We start from the raw sequence: 15,132 nt of genomic DNA on the forward strand, positions 1-15,132 counted from the left end.
GAAATAACAGCGAAATATTAAGCAGGTTTTTTACCCTCAAATAAGTGTATAGTATATACTTTATAGCCTGAAGCTCTTCCTGCTCTTGCTGGGGTTAGTAAGAACACTATGGTTTGCTGAAACAGCGTGAACCAGCGGCCCATGATTTTCACAATCACTTTAGAGGAATAGGAAAACAGACTCAAGTACACTAGGTTACTCCACCACTCAAAGAAGAGGTCAAGAAAGAACTAACAATTTGCTCTTCAACAGGAACAGGACTTCTCTCCCTTCTCAAAAGCCATTAGTAAAACCGGAAAAACTCCACTGTTCTCACCACCTTCTACCTTCCTCTGCATTTCACCTTTGTGCTGACATCACATAACTAATCAGTACTAACTAAAGTAAATACTACTCTGATAGCAAGTATGAGGTAGAATTGGAAACTGCCCCCCCCCCTTAAGCAAATCACGTCAGACCTCAGAAATGCCAAGACTTTCAGGAACAGTTCTTCTAAGCTAAATTAAATAAGTTTACCTATGGGCAAAGTGTTTAGAATATCATGCTCAAAGAAAAAGTTGGAATAGTCAAAATTTCAAAGTATTAACAATAAAGAAGCTAAAGCTGTCCACAAGCACACTGCTGCCCAACAACTGGCAATGGGGCCAAAGTCCTTGGGCCAAAGCAAAAGACTCAACTGTCTAAAATACTATTTTTCGATGAATTCCCAGAGTTTCTGAGGAAAGTCAATCTTTGTCAAAAAGTAAAATAAAACACTGCATTCTCTGATTCTTCATCAACCAACCTTATTCAGCCTCAGCTCTAACTTCCCTATCTCCAGCTGGATGATAGTCAATACAATGTAACACAATAATATGAAAATTTGGGGCTACTAAAAGTTGACTTTGAAAAAAGTTAAAAAATTGGACATGTATCAAATCAAAACCAACCATTCCCTGGCACAATACAGCAAGGCTGAGAGGAAGAAACCGAGAAACAAGTCTTCTAAACATCAATACCTCAATCATGTTTTCAGAGATCACTTCTTTGCAACCACTTTATTTATTTATTTATTTATTTATTTATTTATTTATTTATTTATTTTTGAGGTTCGATTTGCCAATAGTATAACACCCAGTGCTTATCCCATCAAGTGCCCCCCTCACTGCCCGTCACCCAGTCACCCCATCCCCCTGCCTGCCTCCCCATTTGCAACCACTTTAAAGATCCCATTCAGTTAACACCATCTTTTAGAGGAAGAGAGGAGCCAAACCTGTCTTTCAAAGGGAAAAAAAAATGAGGCAGTTTAATAACTTGCCTCAAAGTTACTTAGTAAATCCACAGGTACACTAGAACAGTCCTTATTCAATGAGGCTCCAGGAGGAGAAAAACAGACGCTAGAAACATCGGGGCTGGGGAGTGGGGCAAAGCAGTAACAGATTATTCAAATCCCTTAAAAAAATATGAATTCCAGTACACACCAGCTTCTTCCAACTCCTCACCCGAGTGTCCTAAGAATTTTCCTTCTTGATCACTCAACACCGCACCGCACACGGCCCACGTCTAAGACTTTAGGATTTCCGTCTTCCCTCACTTCACACCACTCCAATCTGAACCCTCAACTCTAGGCTGCTCTCATGCGCAACTCACTTCTCAATCCAACCTTTAACTCAATTCTGATTCCTTCTCAACCAACGCTCCCTAGATTCCTTCTAGTGTAAGCAGTTTCCCAAATCATCCTCTGAGCCATTGGTTTTCACTACACTCAATCCCCAAAATGTCACAGTGGCCTCCTCACTCAGAGCATCCTGTTAGTTACCTGATCACAACAGGTCCTCCCCCTCCCCATCTCCCTTTTTGCGCACGGTGACTCGTCCCTCACGCCGAGCTGCCGTCTTACTCACCTTACCCAACCCTTCAGGATCCCTTATTTCCTGCCTCTCAATAACCTTCTTTTCCATCTTCAGCCAGAGCTCGCCCCACACATTCCGGACCACTCCTCCCTGCTTAGATCCCCACGCCCCACTCCAGACCCTGCCGCCCACCACGTTCCATTCACCCCTCAGACCCCGCCCCCAGGATCCCTCTCTCCTCAGGCCCCTCCCCCAACATCCCCTCTCCAAGCCCCGCCCCAATTCCCCCCTCCCCCGGCTCTCCCTCCCACTCAGGTCCGCAGGTCATCTCAGCGACGTACCCAGCCTCCTCTGCCTCTTTCCGACCTGGCCGCAGCTGCCCCGGGAGCGAATCCTCCGCCACCTCCGCCCCGGCTTCGTCCCGTCCTGCTCGCTCCCCGGCAAGCTCCCTCTCTCGCCGCCGCCGCCCCTTTTGCCAACCCGGAAATGGATCTGCTCCCACCGTCCCCAGCGTCCGCGAACAAAATGGAGGCGGGGGAAAGAGGAGGAGGGAGCAGGGAGCGAAGAGACACTACACGCATGCGCTCCTGGAAAGCCCGCCCCCTGCTGGCGATCATAAGGGCGGAAGCCGTAGGGTAGCCGCCATCTTGGGAAGGTCTCGAGAATTTCCCCTCTTCCTTCTAAAAGCAGGGTTTGCAACTTTGGCTGCAATTGGAGTCGTCAGCGAAGACTTAAGCAGATAGCGAAGCCCAGAGATTCTGATTTAATTGGTCTGAGGTATAGCCTAGGCATCGAGACTTTTTTAATTGCGCAGGTGAAAAAATAAAATTGTGCAGGTGAAGCTAACATGTTGCCGAGGCGGAGAAGCACTGAGCTAGAGTCTTGAATATACCCTTTCCGTCTTTATTTTACCGCGCGCGCGCGCACACCCACACACGGACCCCATAAATGTCTTTCACTAATTTCGAGTCAACGAAAGGATCCGCCTCAGTCAACCTTGCAAGGCCCAGTAGTCAAGCTCCTGTTGTCATAGCAACAGAGAGGCAGGCCCTTGCTAACAAGTCATCCTTAACGTCATCTTAGCCACCTGTCCTAATGCCCGTCTTTTTCGCGGGGCGTGGGGGGCGTGGGGGGTTCCCTAGTTTCCAGGGCTGGGGAACAGTGCTGCGGACACCTCCAGCTCCTTGAGGTCCGAGGAGGAATCCTGTGCCCTCCCTGGTGGGGCTGCTGTCAACTCGTTCCCAACTGAGTAAGGATCCCTCCCTCGTCCACTCACAAAAGCTCTTTCCCACCTTAGCAAACCCCATTACCTTCTAGCTTCAAAATGCTGTTTGTGTCTCTCCTTGAGTTGAATCCAAAGTAAGGGGACGGGATTGGGACTTAGTTTCCACTACTCACTAGTTGTGTGCTCTTGGGCTTTAGCTACCCTGTCTGTTCAATGGGGCTAATAGTGCCTGCCTGTCTCCACTGTTTCATGGGGTTGTTGGGGGGCTCAAATCAAGTAATGAATGGAAAAACATGTGATAAACCATAAGTTGTTTTATTTTTGTTTTCCTTCTGTTCTGCCATGAGTAGTGCTAGGCAGCACCCACTAGTCCGTGTCACAGTGTTCACTGAGAACCTGCTGTGGGCTAGGCACCACAAGATGGTTACAGAGGTGACTAACAGCCTCTGTTCTCAGGGAACTCACTGTGTGGTGGGCAGAGTGGATGTAAACAGCTAGCTGAGATACGAGTCAGCATGTAATTAGTGCCATGGGGATGTATGTGCTGAGAGAGGTCAAACAGGGAGGGATTAACTCCTGCTGAAGAATGGGAGAAGGTTTCATAAATGGTTTGGAACTGGGCCTTGAAGGACGAGTAGAATTTTATTACCAGTCAGAGAAGGCAGGGAATGCATTCCAGGCATAGGGATCAGTGGGTGCAAAGGTAAAAATGTTCAGGTATGTAGTCCAGCATGTCTGAAGGTGGGGTGATTGAATCAGAGAGGTGGTAGCCCCGCACTCCCAGTTCTTCAACTTCATGTCCTATCTGTCTCCTTCTTCACCATATACTGTGTGGACCTGCTTTCTATCACTGAAACACAGTAAATACATGGCTTCTCAAGACTTTTGTGCTAGCTCTACTATGCCCCTTCCTCATTTTTCAAGCCTTAGTTCAAATGGCCCCTCTTCAGAGGCACTCCCTGCCCACTGTAGCTAATATAAGTACCCCCCTCCATTCTCTATAATATCATTCTATGATAAAGGCAGCCGCTGGGGTGGAATACAGGGACATCTCCCCTGGGGAACTAGACATTGGCTTCATGAAGAAAGTGACATCTAAGTGAGGCCTAATGGGAAAATAAGAATTGGGCAGGGGCAGGAGAGAGAAAACCATTCCAGAGCAGAGAGAGGTTATGTACAAAACGAGAAGAATCAAAAACTGAAAGCATTTTGATGTGACTAGGGCTCGGATTTATGAGAAAGGCAAGAGATTAGGTGAAAGAAGTCATAACATCTGACGTTTAATTAACATCATGTTAACTGTGTAACACTGGCACAACTTCACATGTCATAACTCATGTAATCCTCAAAATAACTTCCTGAAGTCCGTACTATTACCCCCAATTTACAAATGACGAAACTGAAACACAACATCCTGCCGGAAGTCACATACCTACAAAATAGCGAACTGTGGGATTCCTGGATGGCTCAGCGGTTAAGTGCCTGCCTTCAGCCCAGGGCGTGATCCTGGAGACCCAGGATCAAATCCCACGTCAGGCTCACTGCATGGATCCTGCTTCTCCCTCTGCCTGTGTCTCTGCCTCTCTCTCTCTCTCATGAATAAATAAATATAATCTTAAAAAAAAATAGCGAACTGTCTCCAGAGTCTGTGCTATTAATGCCCATACCAAGTAGTCCTGTGTTGTCATTTGTGATGTGATTTTCCAAAATGGTGAAAGACTCTTGGTAAAGTTGTGAACAACACAAAGCAACCCAGTAATTTTATTCATAAAAAGGACAGGTTAGGGACGCCTGGGTGGCTCAGTGGTTGAGCATCTGCCTTTGGCTCAGATCGTGATCCCGGAGTTACCAGGATCAAGTCCCACATCGGGCCTCCTGCATGGAGCCTGCTTCTCCCTCTGCCTATGTCTCTGCCTCTCTCTCTCCCTCTTCCTCTCTCTGTCTCTCATGAAAAAATAAATAAAATATATTTTTTTAAAAAGGACAGATTATATTAAGTTTGTGCAGAAATAATCCATGCTTGTACTCCCCTTTTTTGATAATGTGACGGGCCAAGTACCTGGGAGAACTTCTCCCCCAAAACAACAAAAGAATAATATTGAAAAATATCTTAAGGGATCCCTGGGTGGCTCAGACGTTTAGCACCTGCCTTCGGCCCAGGGCGTGATCCTGGAGTCCTGGGATCGAGTCCCGCTTCGGGCTCCCTGCATGGAGCCTGCTTCTCTCTCTGCCTGTCTCTCTCTCTCTTTCTCTCTCTCTCTCTCTCTCTCTCTTTATCATGAATAAATAAATAAAATCTAAAAAAAAAAAGTAAGGAATGCAAAACAAAGTAAGCAAAGGCAGGGTTTCTAGAAAGAGGTAAGTAGAACACTGAGGCAGGTTTTTGCTCTAGAGACATTTGCCTAACTGTGTGAACCTGAGCTTTTGCCAGTGGGTCATGGAAAAAGGAAACAACTCAGAACCTCCTCAACAGGGGATTTTTAACAAAATATTCTCCTTCACAAAAATGAGACCCCCAAAGAAGTACAGGGCTCTATTTCTGGTAAGGGTGAATCATAAATAAGCCTGTCTCCTCCTCCCTTGGGTATAGAGTTAATGGATATAGGCTATAGGCTTAGATAGGGTTGTGTTTTTTTTTTTTTAATAAATGGAATTTTCACATGGAATGTCCAATCATGAGCCATGAGGAGCCCAGGATAATTCTTAGTTGTGTGGATGCGTCCCTTGCATTGCAGCATTCTAGCATCCCTGACCCCTGCCTACCAAATACCTATACCACATCCTTATCATTGTGATAAGCAAAAAAGCCTCCACAAATTTCCAAAATGCCCCCATGGAAAACCACTGCCCCAGAGTACACTGTCAAGTTGACAGGAGCCAATCTATGAAGGACTTTATTATCTGTTATGAAAAGTTAGATTTTTTCTTCTGGGTGAGAGAGAAACCAATTAAAGGTTTAAGTGGGGTAGTGCCATGACCCCTTTTGCCTTCTAGAAAAATCTCTCTGACCGTAGGATGGAGGATAGATTAGATGGGGCCAGATCAGAGGCAGAAACACCTGTGGACAAGAGGCTGCTGTGGACATCTAAGAGAGAAGCAATGGTTGCCTACGCTGAGTGCCAGCTGGCACCAGCTGGACACAAAGACTTGGGAGGCAAGGCTGCCTGTCTCCAGAGCCAAAGGGCTCAAGTTCCAGTTCTCCCCACTACTGAATGGGGTAAGACTTTGAGCAATTTATTCAACCTCTACCATCCTCAGGCTTCTCATCTACAAAATGGAGATAAGACTGTGGAATGTGTCCAAAGTGTGTTCACACTTGGAAAGCACCCACTAATCTTAGCTATGATCATTATTAGGTATGAGCAATAGAGATGGAGAGAAGTAATTCTAGAGATATTTAAGAAGTGGAATGTGAGGGCCAAGGATAGGGAGAAGCCAAAGATGACTCCCAAGCTTCTGGCTAAACTCCTGTGTGCACGTGATACCAACACTTAGCTTAGAGAGGCCAGGGCTGTGAATGAACCTGAGGAGCCTGGTGAGGAAGGAGGCAAGAGAGGTCCAGTGGACAACTGCACATTTGGATCTGGAACTTAGAAGAGCAATCCTGGCCATTTGGGACTCCTAACCTATGGTACCTACTTTCCAAAGATGGCCCCTATCAACCCTCGTATTCATCAAATCAGGGATGACCTGTGACAACCTTTATTTACTGCAGCAGAAGTCATGCTGTACCAGGTACAGGACTAAGCTTTAAGAAGACCTGGCAGCTTACAATCTTGCCTTTGGGACCCGTAAGCTCTCACATGATAAATCAACTACTCTGCCACAGAGATCATCTGGAGAGAGAAGCTTGGACATGGAGAAAGAGAGGTCCAGCCATCCCAGTATTCCAGTGGTGCTACTAGAGTATGAGACAAGCAAACCAGCCATCTTGGACAGTCTAGCTGCCATTAGACTTCTGACTGCAGCCATATGAGATCCCCCAAGTAAGACAGCAGAACTGTCCAGCCAAGCTACTAACAAGCTGGTGGATCACGAGAAGTTATAAAACAGTGGTTGTGGGCAGCCTGGGTGGCTCAGCAGTTTAGCGCAGCCTTCAGCCCAGGGCCTGATCCTGGAGACCCGGAATCGAGTCCCCTGTCAGGCTTCCTGCATGGAGCCTGCTTCTCCCTCTGCCTGTGTCTCTGCCTCTCTCTCTCTCTCTCTCTCTCTCTCTCGAATAAATAAATAAATAAAATCTTTTAAAAAAATAAAACCGTGGTTGTTTTAAACCACTAAGTTTAGAATAGTTGGTTATGCAGCAATAGATCCCTACACAGAATGAAATTGATGAAATCTAATCCCAGGTGTATAGTGAGAAGAGAAGAAGGCTTAACACAGAGCCAGGGCACCCCACATGGAAGGACCAAGCTGAGGGAGAAGGCTTATAACGGAGGCTGAGATAAATAGGATGGAGGGAAATCCTGAGAGCATAGTGTCCTGGAAGTGGTGATAAGTGCTCAGGAAGGAAGAATGGTCAGAAATATCAAATGCCAGTGAAAGAACAGTTAGATAAGTGTCCCTTGGATGCAGTAACATGGGAATCGGTAACCTTGACAAGAACAGTTTCAGTGAATCCTGAGGGTGGACACCAGATGCAGTGGGTTGAAGAATGAAAAAGCAACAAAACCAAACAAACTGGAGTTATGGTTTGGGTTCTGTTTTTTTTTTTAGAATTACTTCTATTGACCTGGGTGAATCTCACAAGCATGATGCTGAGAGTGTAAAGTTACTGAACACTATACCTGGGAGGACAGTATTTATAAAAACTTTTAAAACATGGGAATATTAAAAACCTTTAAAACTCAATAATAAAAAGACAACCCAATTAAGCACTGGGAAAAGGACCTTGAAGTGAATTGAACAGTGTCCCTCCCCCCCCTCAATTCACGCTAGCTTGGAGCCTCAGAATTTGACCTTATTTGGAAGTAAGGTCTTTGCAGATAAAATTAGTTAAGTTGAAGTCAAGCGGATCAAAATGAGGTGAAGTGGATTAGAGTGGGCCCTAAATCCAATGACTAGGTCTTTATAAGAAGAGGAGAGGACTCAGACACACACAGGGAAGAATGTCATGTGAAGACAGAGGCAGAGATTGGAGTGATGAGTGTACAAGTCAAGCCAATAAAGTTCACACAACCAGAAACCATCTTAATAACTTTAAAATGAACAGTTGAGTGGGTTTCAGTATATTCTCGATATTGTGCAACCACAACCACTAATTCTGGCATGTTTTCATCACCCCAAAAAGAAACCCTATACTCATTAATGGCCTCTCCCAATTCTCCTTTCCTCCCATCTCCTGTTAATTGCTAATCCACTCTCTGGCCCCTGGCAACCACTAATCTACTCTCTATCTTTGTGCCTCTGCTTATGCTGGACATTTCCTATAAATGAGAATCATACAATATGTGGGCTTTTGTTCTTGGCTTCTTCTACTTAGCATAATGTTTTCAAGGTACTTCCCTGTTGTAGCATGTATCAGGACCTCATTCCTTTTTCTGACCAAATAACATTTCGTTTTATGGATATACCACATTCTAGTTTATCCATTCATCAGTTTGAGTTGTTTCCGCTTTTTGGCTGTTACAAATAATGCTGCTATAGAATACTCTTGTACAATTTCTTTTTGAGGTGATGAACAAGTTCTAAATTTGATTATGGCAATGGCCACACAACTCTGGTTATGCTAAAAGCCATTGAACTACACTTTAGTGTATGTGAAGTATATCTCAATAAAATGGTTACTCCCCAATGTAAAAAAAAACCTATATTGTTTTGAGATTATATGAACACAGAAAAAGTTTATGGAAACATATGGAAATGACACCACACTCATGAAACTGGTTGTCTCTGGGGAGAAAGGAAGGGGATGTGACAGGGGATGGGTACCAGGGACCTCATCTGCAGGGCATGGTTTTATTTCTTAAGCTGGATGGTGGAGACATGGGTGTGCATTATATTAGTCTTTAAACTTTTTGCACGATTGAAAAATTATACAACACATTTAAAAATGACTTTTTAACACGAATTGGGATAAACAGGATATTTGCAAGATGCAAAAATCACCACATACTAACAACCAAGAGAGAAAAAAAAAGTGTATCTTTTTCATGGAGAGATCTAGCAATCCCTCCTTGACAAACTCTACCATCACTGATGTGAGCCAAACTGGCATTATTTGCCACCTGGTATAATGTTATTAACAACATCACCTATATTCTCCTCTAGAATTTTTAAGCTCCAGAAAACCACTAGAACAAACTATGCTGTCCAATTTCAGAGCCACTAGCTACATGTACCTATTGAATAATTAGAATGTGGCTAGTTCAAATTGACATATGCTGCAAGTATAATATGAACACCATGTTTCAAAGACTTATTACTAAAAAAGGTAAAATCTCTCATTAGTATTTTTATATCAATTACATGTTGAAATAACATTATTTAATATATATTGAGTTAAAGAAAATATATTATTAAAATTAATTCACCTGTTTCTTCTTACTTTTTAAATGTGACTATTAGAAAAATATAAATTACATTAGAGTGGGTGAAAGTAGAAGTGAACAAGAGCATGGGGAAACAATCTGACAAGTTAAGAATTTGGGACATTTTACAAGACATTTCTACTAGACTTCGAAAAGTCAATGTCATTGAAAAAAAAAAGAGAAGAAAAGGAGCTAGTCTATATTAAAAGAGACAAATGGATATAAGAACCCAATGCAATGAATGGGCCCTGATTGGATCAGGATTTTTTTTTAAGATTTTTTTTTTTTTTTAAGTAATCTTTAGCCCCATCATGGGGCATGAACTCAAGACCTCAAGATCAAAAGCAAGAGTCATGCTCTACTGACTGAGCCAGCCAGGTACTCCTCTTTTTTTTTTTTTTTTTTTTTAAGTTTTTAAAAAGATATTTTTGAGACAACCTGGGAAAATCAAACAGAGACTAGATATTAGGTGATATTGTAGAACTACTACTGACTTTCTTAGGCATGATAATGCTGTGGTGGATATGTAGGAAATTGTCCTGATTCTTAGGAGGTTCCTGCTGAGGCTTTTAGGAGTGAAATGATATTATTTGCAACTTACCTTCAAATAGCTTGGCAAAAGAAAAAGTGTGTGTGTGTATGTGTGTAAAGAGAGAAGAGGGAGAAAAAGTGGGAAAGAGATAACAAAAGCAAATTTAGCAACATAATTATAGAATATAGGAGGTTTTAAGGATATTCACTGTACTAATCTTTAAGATTCCTGTGTTTGGGATCCCTGGGTGGCGCAGCGGTTTGGCGCCTGCCTTTGGCCCAGGGCGCGATCCTGGAGACCCAGGATCGAATCCCACGTCGGGCTCCCGGTGCATGGAGCCTGCTTCTCCCTCTGCCTGTGTCTCTGCCTCTCTCTCTCTCTTTCTGTGTGTGTGTCTCTCATGAATAAATAAATAAAATATTAAAAAAAAAAAAAAAAAGATTCCTGTGTTTGAGTTAATTTGAGATGAAAAGTTGGGGGAGGGGCACCTGGTTGGCTCAGTGGTTGAGTGTCTGCCTTTGGCTCAGGTTGTGATCCCAGGGTCATGGGATTGAGTCCCACACAGGCTCTCCACAGGGAGCCTGCTCCCCCCTCTGCCTGTGACTGCCTCTCTCTGTGTGTCTTCATGAGTAAATAAATAAATAAATAAATAAATAAATAAATAAAATCTTTAAAAGAAAGAAACGTTGGGGGAAATAAGACAAAATAAAAAAGAAATGAATGAGAGATGAGGATGTGGAGACAATCCTTTCCAGAAGTTTGGCCTTGAACTGGAAGTGACAGAGGGGACAGTAGCTGGGAAAGGCCTGCAGGGTCAAGGAAAGTGTTTTTAAAAATAGGGAGTTGAGAAGGTTTAAATGCTAAATGGGAAAGAGTCACCAGAAAGAGAAGAATGAAAGATACAAGCTATTCTGGTCAAACTTCTGACTCATGCCTGGGGATAGACCGTATGAGAGATTCAATATTCCCCCCGGAGAAATACTCTACCCTCCTCCCTGTCCCCAAGTGTAAAGAAAGTAATCTTGGTGGTGACACCTAGTGGATTCAAAGGGCACTACTTACGTTCTTCACTCTCCTATACACCTGATCGGAGGGCATTGTATTGTGCTGGTCCTCTGACCACTCCAGATCATTTTCACCCTTTTGTTCATTGTTAGACTAGCCTTGGTTGTGCAATGCTACTAAGTGAGTTCGTCTTCTCCCCACACAGCCCACAGAGCCCTTGATCACATCTCATGTCTCGACCACTCTCCGCACAGGGAGGCAGAACTCAGGAATAGTGGAGAAAGGGACCAGAAAGGATAGTCTCTCCACCCCCTACCTATAGCCAAGTGGCCACTGCAGCCTGGTAAGTGCAAGATGGACATTTCTCAGTTATTCAAGCTCTGGGGATTGTGTAGATAAACAGTGGGTTCCGGAGTCAGAATAACAGTTCAAATTCTTGCAAGCTGTGAGACTTGGTTTCTTTGTACCTGATGAGAAATTTCTCATGATCTCAGTTCTCATCTGGAAATTGAGACTGGTAGAACCAACCTCTTTGTTGGAAATTAAATAAGAGAACCTACACAGAGCCAAGCATAGTGGGTTGGGCGAAGGACACACTTCCAAATGTCAGTCCTCAACATCACTCCTGAAAGGAAGCAGATGACAGAGGCGTCTGAAGATGGCAAAGATGGAGACAAGGAAAATAACCCATACCACTTTCTCTGTCCTCCCTGGGGTAGAGAAATGGGGACAGAAAGAATTGGCCCCTAGAATCCTGCCTCAGGGCATGGAGTCCTTCAGGGTGGGACCAGAACCCTTTGAGGATGCCAGAACCTGTGCAGCCCTCACACATCTGGATCCCCTGGGGACCAGTCCAGCAGGGAAGCACTGAGCAGTCTCCTTGACTGGAGTGGTCATTGATGAGCAGTGCCTCCCAATGCCTCATACCCGACTTTCCACTTCCACTCTTTGGCCATCAAACCTGTTTTAGGGGAACCTGGGTGGTTCAGTGGTTAAGCATCTGCCCTTGGCTCAGGTTGTGATGCCGAGGTCCTGGGATCGAGTTCCTCATGCAACAGGCTCCCGTGGGGAGCCTGCTTCTTTCTCTGCCTGTGTCTCTGCCTCTCTCCCTCTCTGTCTCTCATGAATAAATAAAACCTTAAAAAAAAAAAAACCCTGCTTTAAGTCCTAGGTCATGTCTTTCAAGAAGCTTTCTTTTATGGTCCCCCACCCCGTCCCCAGACCAGTAGTGAATCTCTTTGGCTCAATCCCATCTTGTGTCTTGTCCACTCTTACAGATACTATTTCAACCAACCTAATTTATTCATTCAGCAAATACGTATTGAATGCCTTCTCTGTGCCATGTACCATTCTAGGCTCTGGATAGCAAACAAGACATTCATGGAGCTAAGAGCTGACATTCTTGTAGGACAGTAGGCATGAAGAAAATACACAAAGAAGTAAATATGATGTCAGGGAGTGATGAGTACCTTGAAGAAAATACAGGGGGGTAGGGGAAAGAGGGGGTGGGTGGGTGAGATGGGATCTGCATGATCAGGAAAGCTCAGGAAAGAGCAAAGGTGATTCCCTTAGACAGGATTGTGTGTTAGTTTAGGAACAGTAAAGCAGTCAATGTAGCTGTTGTAGAGTGAGAGGAGAGGGGGTAAGTGATGGGGTCAGAGAGGAAGGATTTTGATTTTTTTTTTGAAGATCTTATTTAAAAAAAATAAAGATCTTATTTATTTATTCGAGAGAGAGAGAGAGAGGCAGAGACACAGGCAGAGGGAGAAGCAGGCTCCATGCAGGGAGCCTGACATGGGACTCGGTCCTGGATCTCCAGGATCAGGCCCTGAACTGAAGGCAGTGCTAAACCGCTGAGCCACCCAGGCTGCCTGGATTTTGATTTGTAATGTGTCATCAGCAAGAGATTTTAATTTGTAATGATCTGAATGGTTTTAGTTGAAATATCTACAGTGAAATGTATAAATCTCACAGCTTAGTGAATACATACACACATAACTACCCCACGTCAAGATACAAAACATTTTTGGGGGGCCTGGGTGGCTCAGTCGGTTTAGCGTCTGCCTTTGGCACAGGTCATGGTCCCAGGGTCCTGGGATCGAGTCCCACAATGGGGAGTTTGCTTCTCCCTCTGCCTGCTTCTCCCTTCTTCCTCTGCCTGCTGCTCCCTCTGCTTGTGCTCTCTCCCTCACTGTCAAATAAATAAATAAATAAATAAATAAATAAATAAATAAATAATTTTTAAGAAAAAGATTAGAACATTTTTATCACTACAGAGGGCTTCTTCATGCCCTTTCTGTCAACATTCTCCCATTCCCATCAAGTAACCTCTATTTTTACTTCTATCCCCATAGGTTAATTTTGCCTGCTCTTGAACTTCTCTTAAACAGAATCCCACAATTTGTAGCCTTATGTGTCTGGCTTTTTTACTCAATATAATATTTGTGAGATTCATTCATGCAGGTAGTAGTTGTCTGTTCTTTGTTATTGCTATGCAGTATTCCATGGTAAGGATATACCACACTTGATTTATCCATTCACCTGTTGAAGGCCATTTAAGCTTTTTCCAGTTTCAGTGTCATTAATAAAACTACGATCACTAGGGCAGCCCGGGTGGCTCAGCGATTTAGTGCCGCCTTCAGCCCAGGGTGTGATCTTGGAGACCTGGGATCGAGTCCCGTGTCGGGCTCCCTGCATGGAGCCTGCTTCTCGCTCTGCCTCTCTCTCTCTCTCTTTCTCATGAATAAATAAATAAAATCTTAAAAAAAAAAAAAAAACTACGATCACTATTGTCCATGTCTTTCAGCAGACATAAGCACTGATTTCTCTGGGAAGTGGAAATTCTGGGTCATAGGTTAGGTGTACATCTAGTTTTAGTAGACACTGCCAAGCAGGTTTCCAAAGTGGCTGTACCAATTTATACCCTCGCCAATGGTGTATAAAGATTCCAGTTGCTCCGCATCCTCACTGATACTGGTATTGCCAAGTTTTGTTTTGTTTTTAAGATTTTATTTATTTATTCATGAGAGACACAGGAAGAGAGGCAGAGACATAGGCAGAGGGAGAAGCAGGATCCCCATGGGAAGCCTGATGCGGGACTCGATCCCAGGATGTCAGGATCGCAACCTAAGCCAAAGGCAAATGCTTAACCGCTGAGCCACACAGGTGTCCCTGCCTGTTTTTAATTTTAGCCATTCATGATCTGCTTTAGGTTTTTCACAGAGCAATCTGGCTACAGTGTGAGAACCAAGTGGTTGGATCAGGGTTGGGCTGGGCAGAAGAAGCCGAGACACCAGGTAGGAGGCTGATGTGGTCATCCAGTGGAGGTTGGCAAGTAGTCTGCACTAGGTAGTAATAGAGGAGTGATAGAGAAGTGGACCAGCCATGTTCTGGAATTGGAGCTGGCAGGACTGACTGATGAGATGAGGGAGGGATGGGAAGGAAGCCTCAAGGCCAAGTCCTGCATTCTTGCCTTGAAAACCTGGGTGGGTAGATGAGAGGACCATGTTCTGAGATGTAGAAGACAGCAAATAAGAGATGTGTGACAAGAGGAAGATTAAGGGCTTCTGTGTAGCTTTTTGAATATATGTCATCTCCTAGAGCTTAAGCTCTCTTTAGAGCCAAACTGTAGGCTCTAGAAGCCCTCCATCTTAGCATAAGTGGTAGATGTTGGTTGTGTGAATGATGCACCCTGTCTGGGTAGTGGCTGGTGGGTGTGTATGCTGTCTGCAGGGACAGACCACCATTAGGGGGCCCAGTACTCCCCCCTCACTCGCCTGTAACTTGACCTTCCACTAGGACTTCCCAGCTACCATCTTCCACCTTCTGGTGTTAGAATTTAATGAGGTCACACGTCTATGGCACCTAGAACATGGAAGAACTCAAACTTCCACTTCCAGTCAGTATGTGACAAGTCTCATGAGGTTGGCACCGTTCCCTCTCATGCACATGTTGAGTTAGTCCAGAACAGCCCGGCTGATGGGCCCAGTGCACTGAGTGGGGGTCCCCCCC

The 15,132-nt window shown here is 44.3% G+C and overlaps 1 protein-coding gene across 11 annotated transcripts in view; it reads right to left on the reverse strand.

Annotated features, from left to right (window-relative positions):
* Positions 1-2,583, reverse strand: part of WIPF2 (WAS/WASL interacting protein family member 2) — a 52,413-nt gene extending 49,830 nt beyond the window's left edge. For 2 of the 11 annotated variants that reach the window (XM_072747303.1, XM_025995737.2), the window contains exon 1: positions 2,174-2,359. The gene's annotated coding sequence lies outside the window, so the exon portion shown is untranslated. Of the gene's footprint in view, positions 1-1,883; positions 2,096-2,173 lie in introns of those variants that run through there. The other 9 variants (XM_072747307.1, XM_072747304.1, XM_025995735.2 and 6 more) reach the window with 8 other exon arrangements.
* Between the last annotated feature and the right edge of the window lie 12,549 nt (positions 2,584-15,132).

The sequence above is a fragment of the Vulpes vulpes genome, chromosome 2 (assembly GCF_048418805.1).
Source record: "Vulpes vulpes isolate BD-2025 chromosome 2, VulVul3, whole genome shotgun sequence".
NCBI lineage: Eukaryota > Metazoa > Chordata > Mammalia > Carnivora > Canidae > Vulpes > Vulpes vulpes.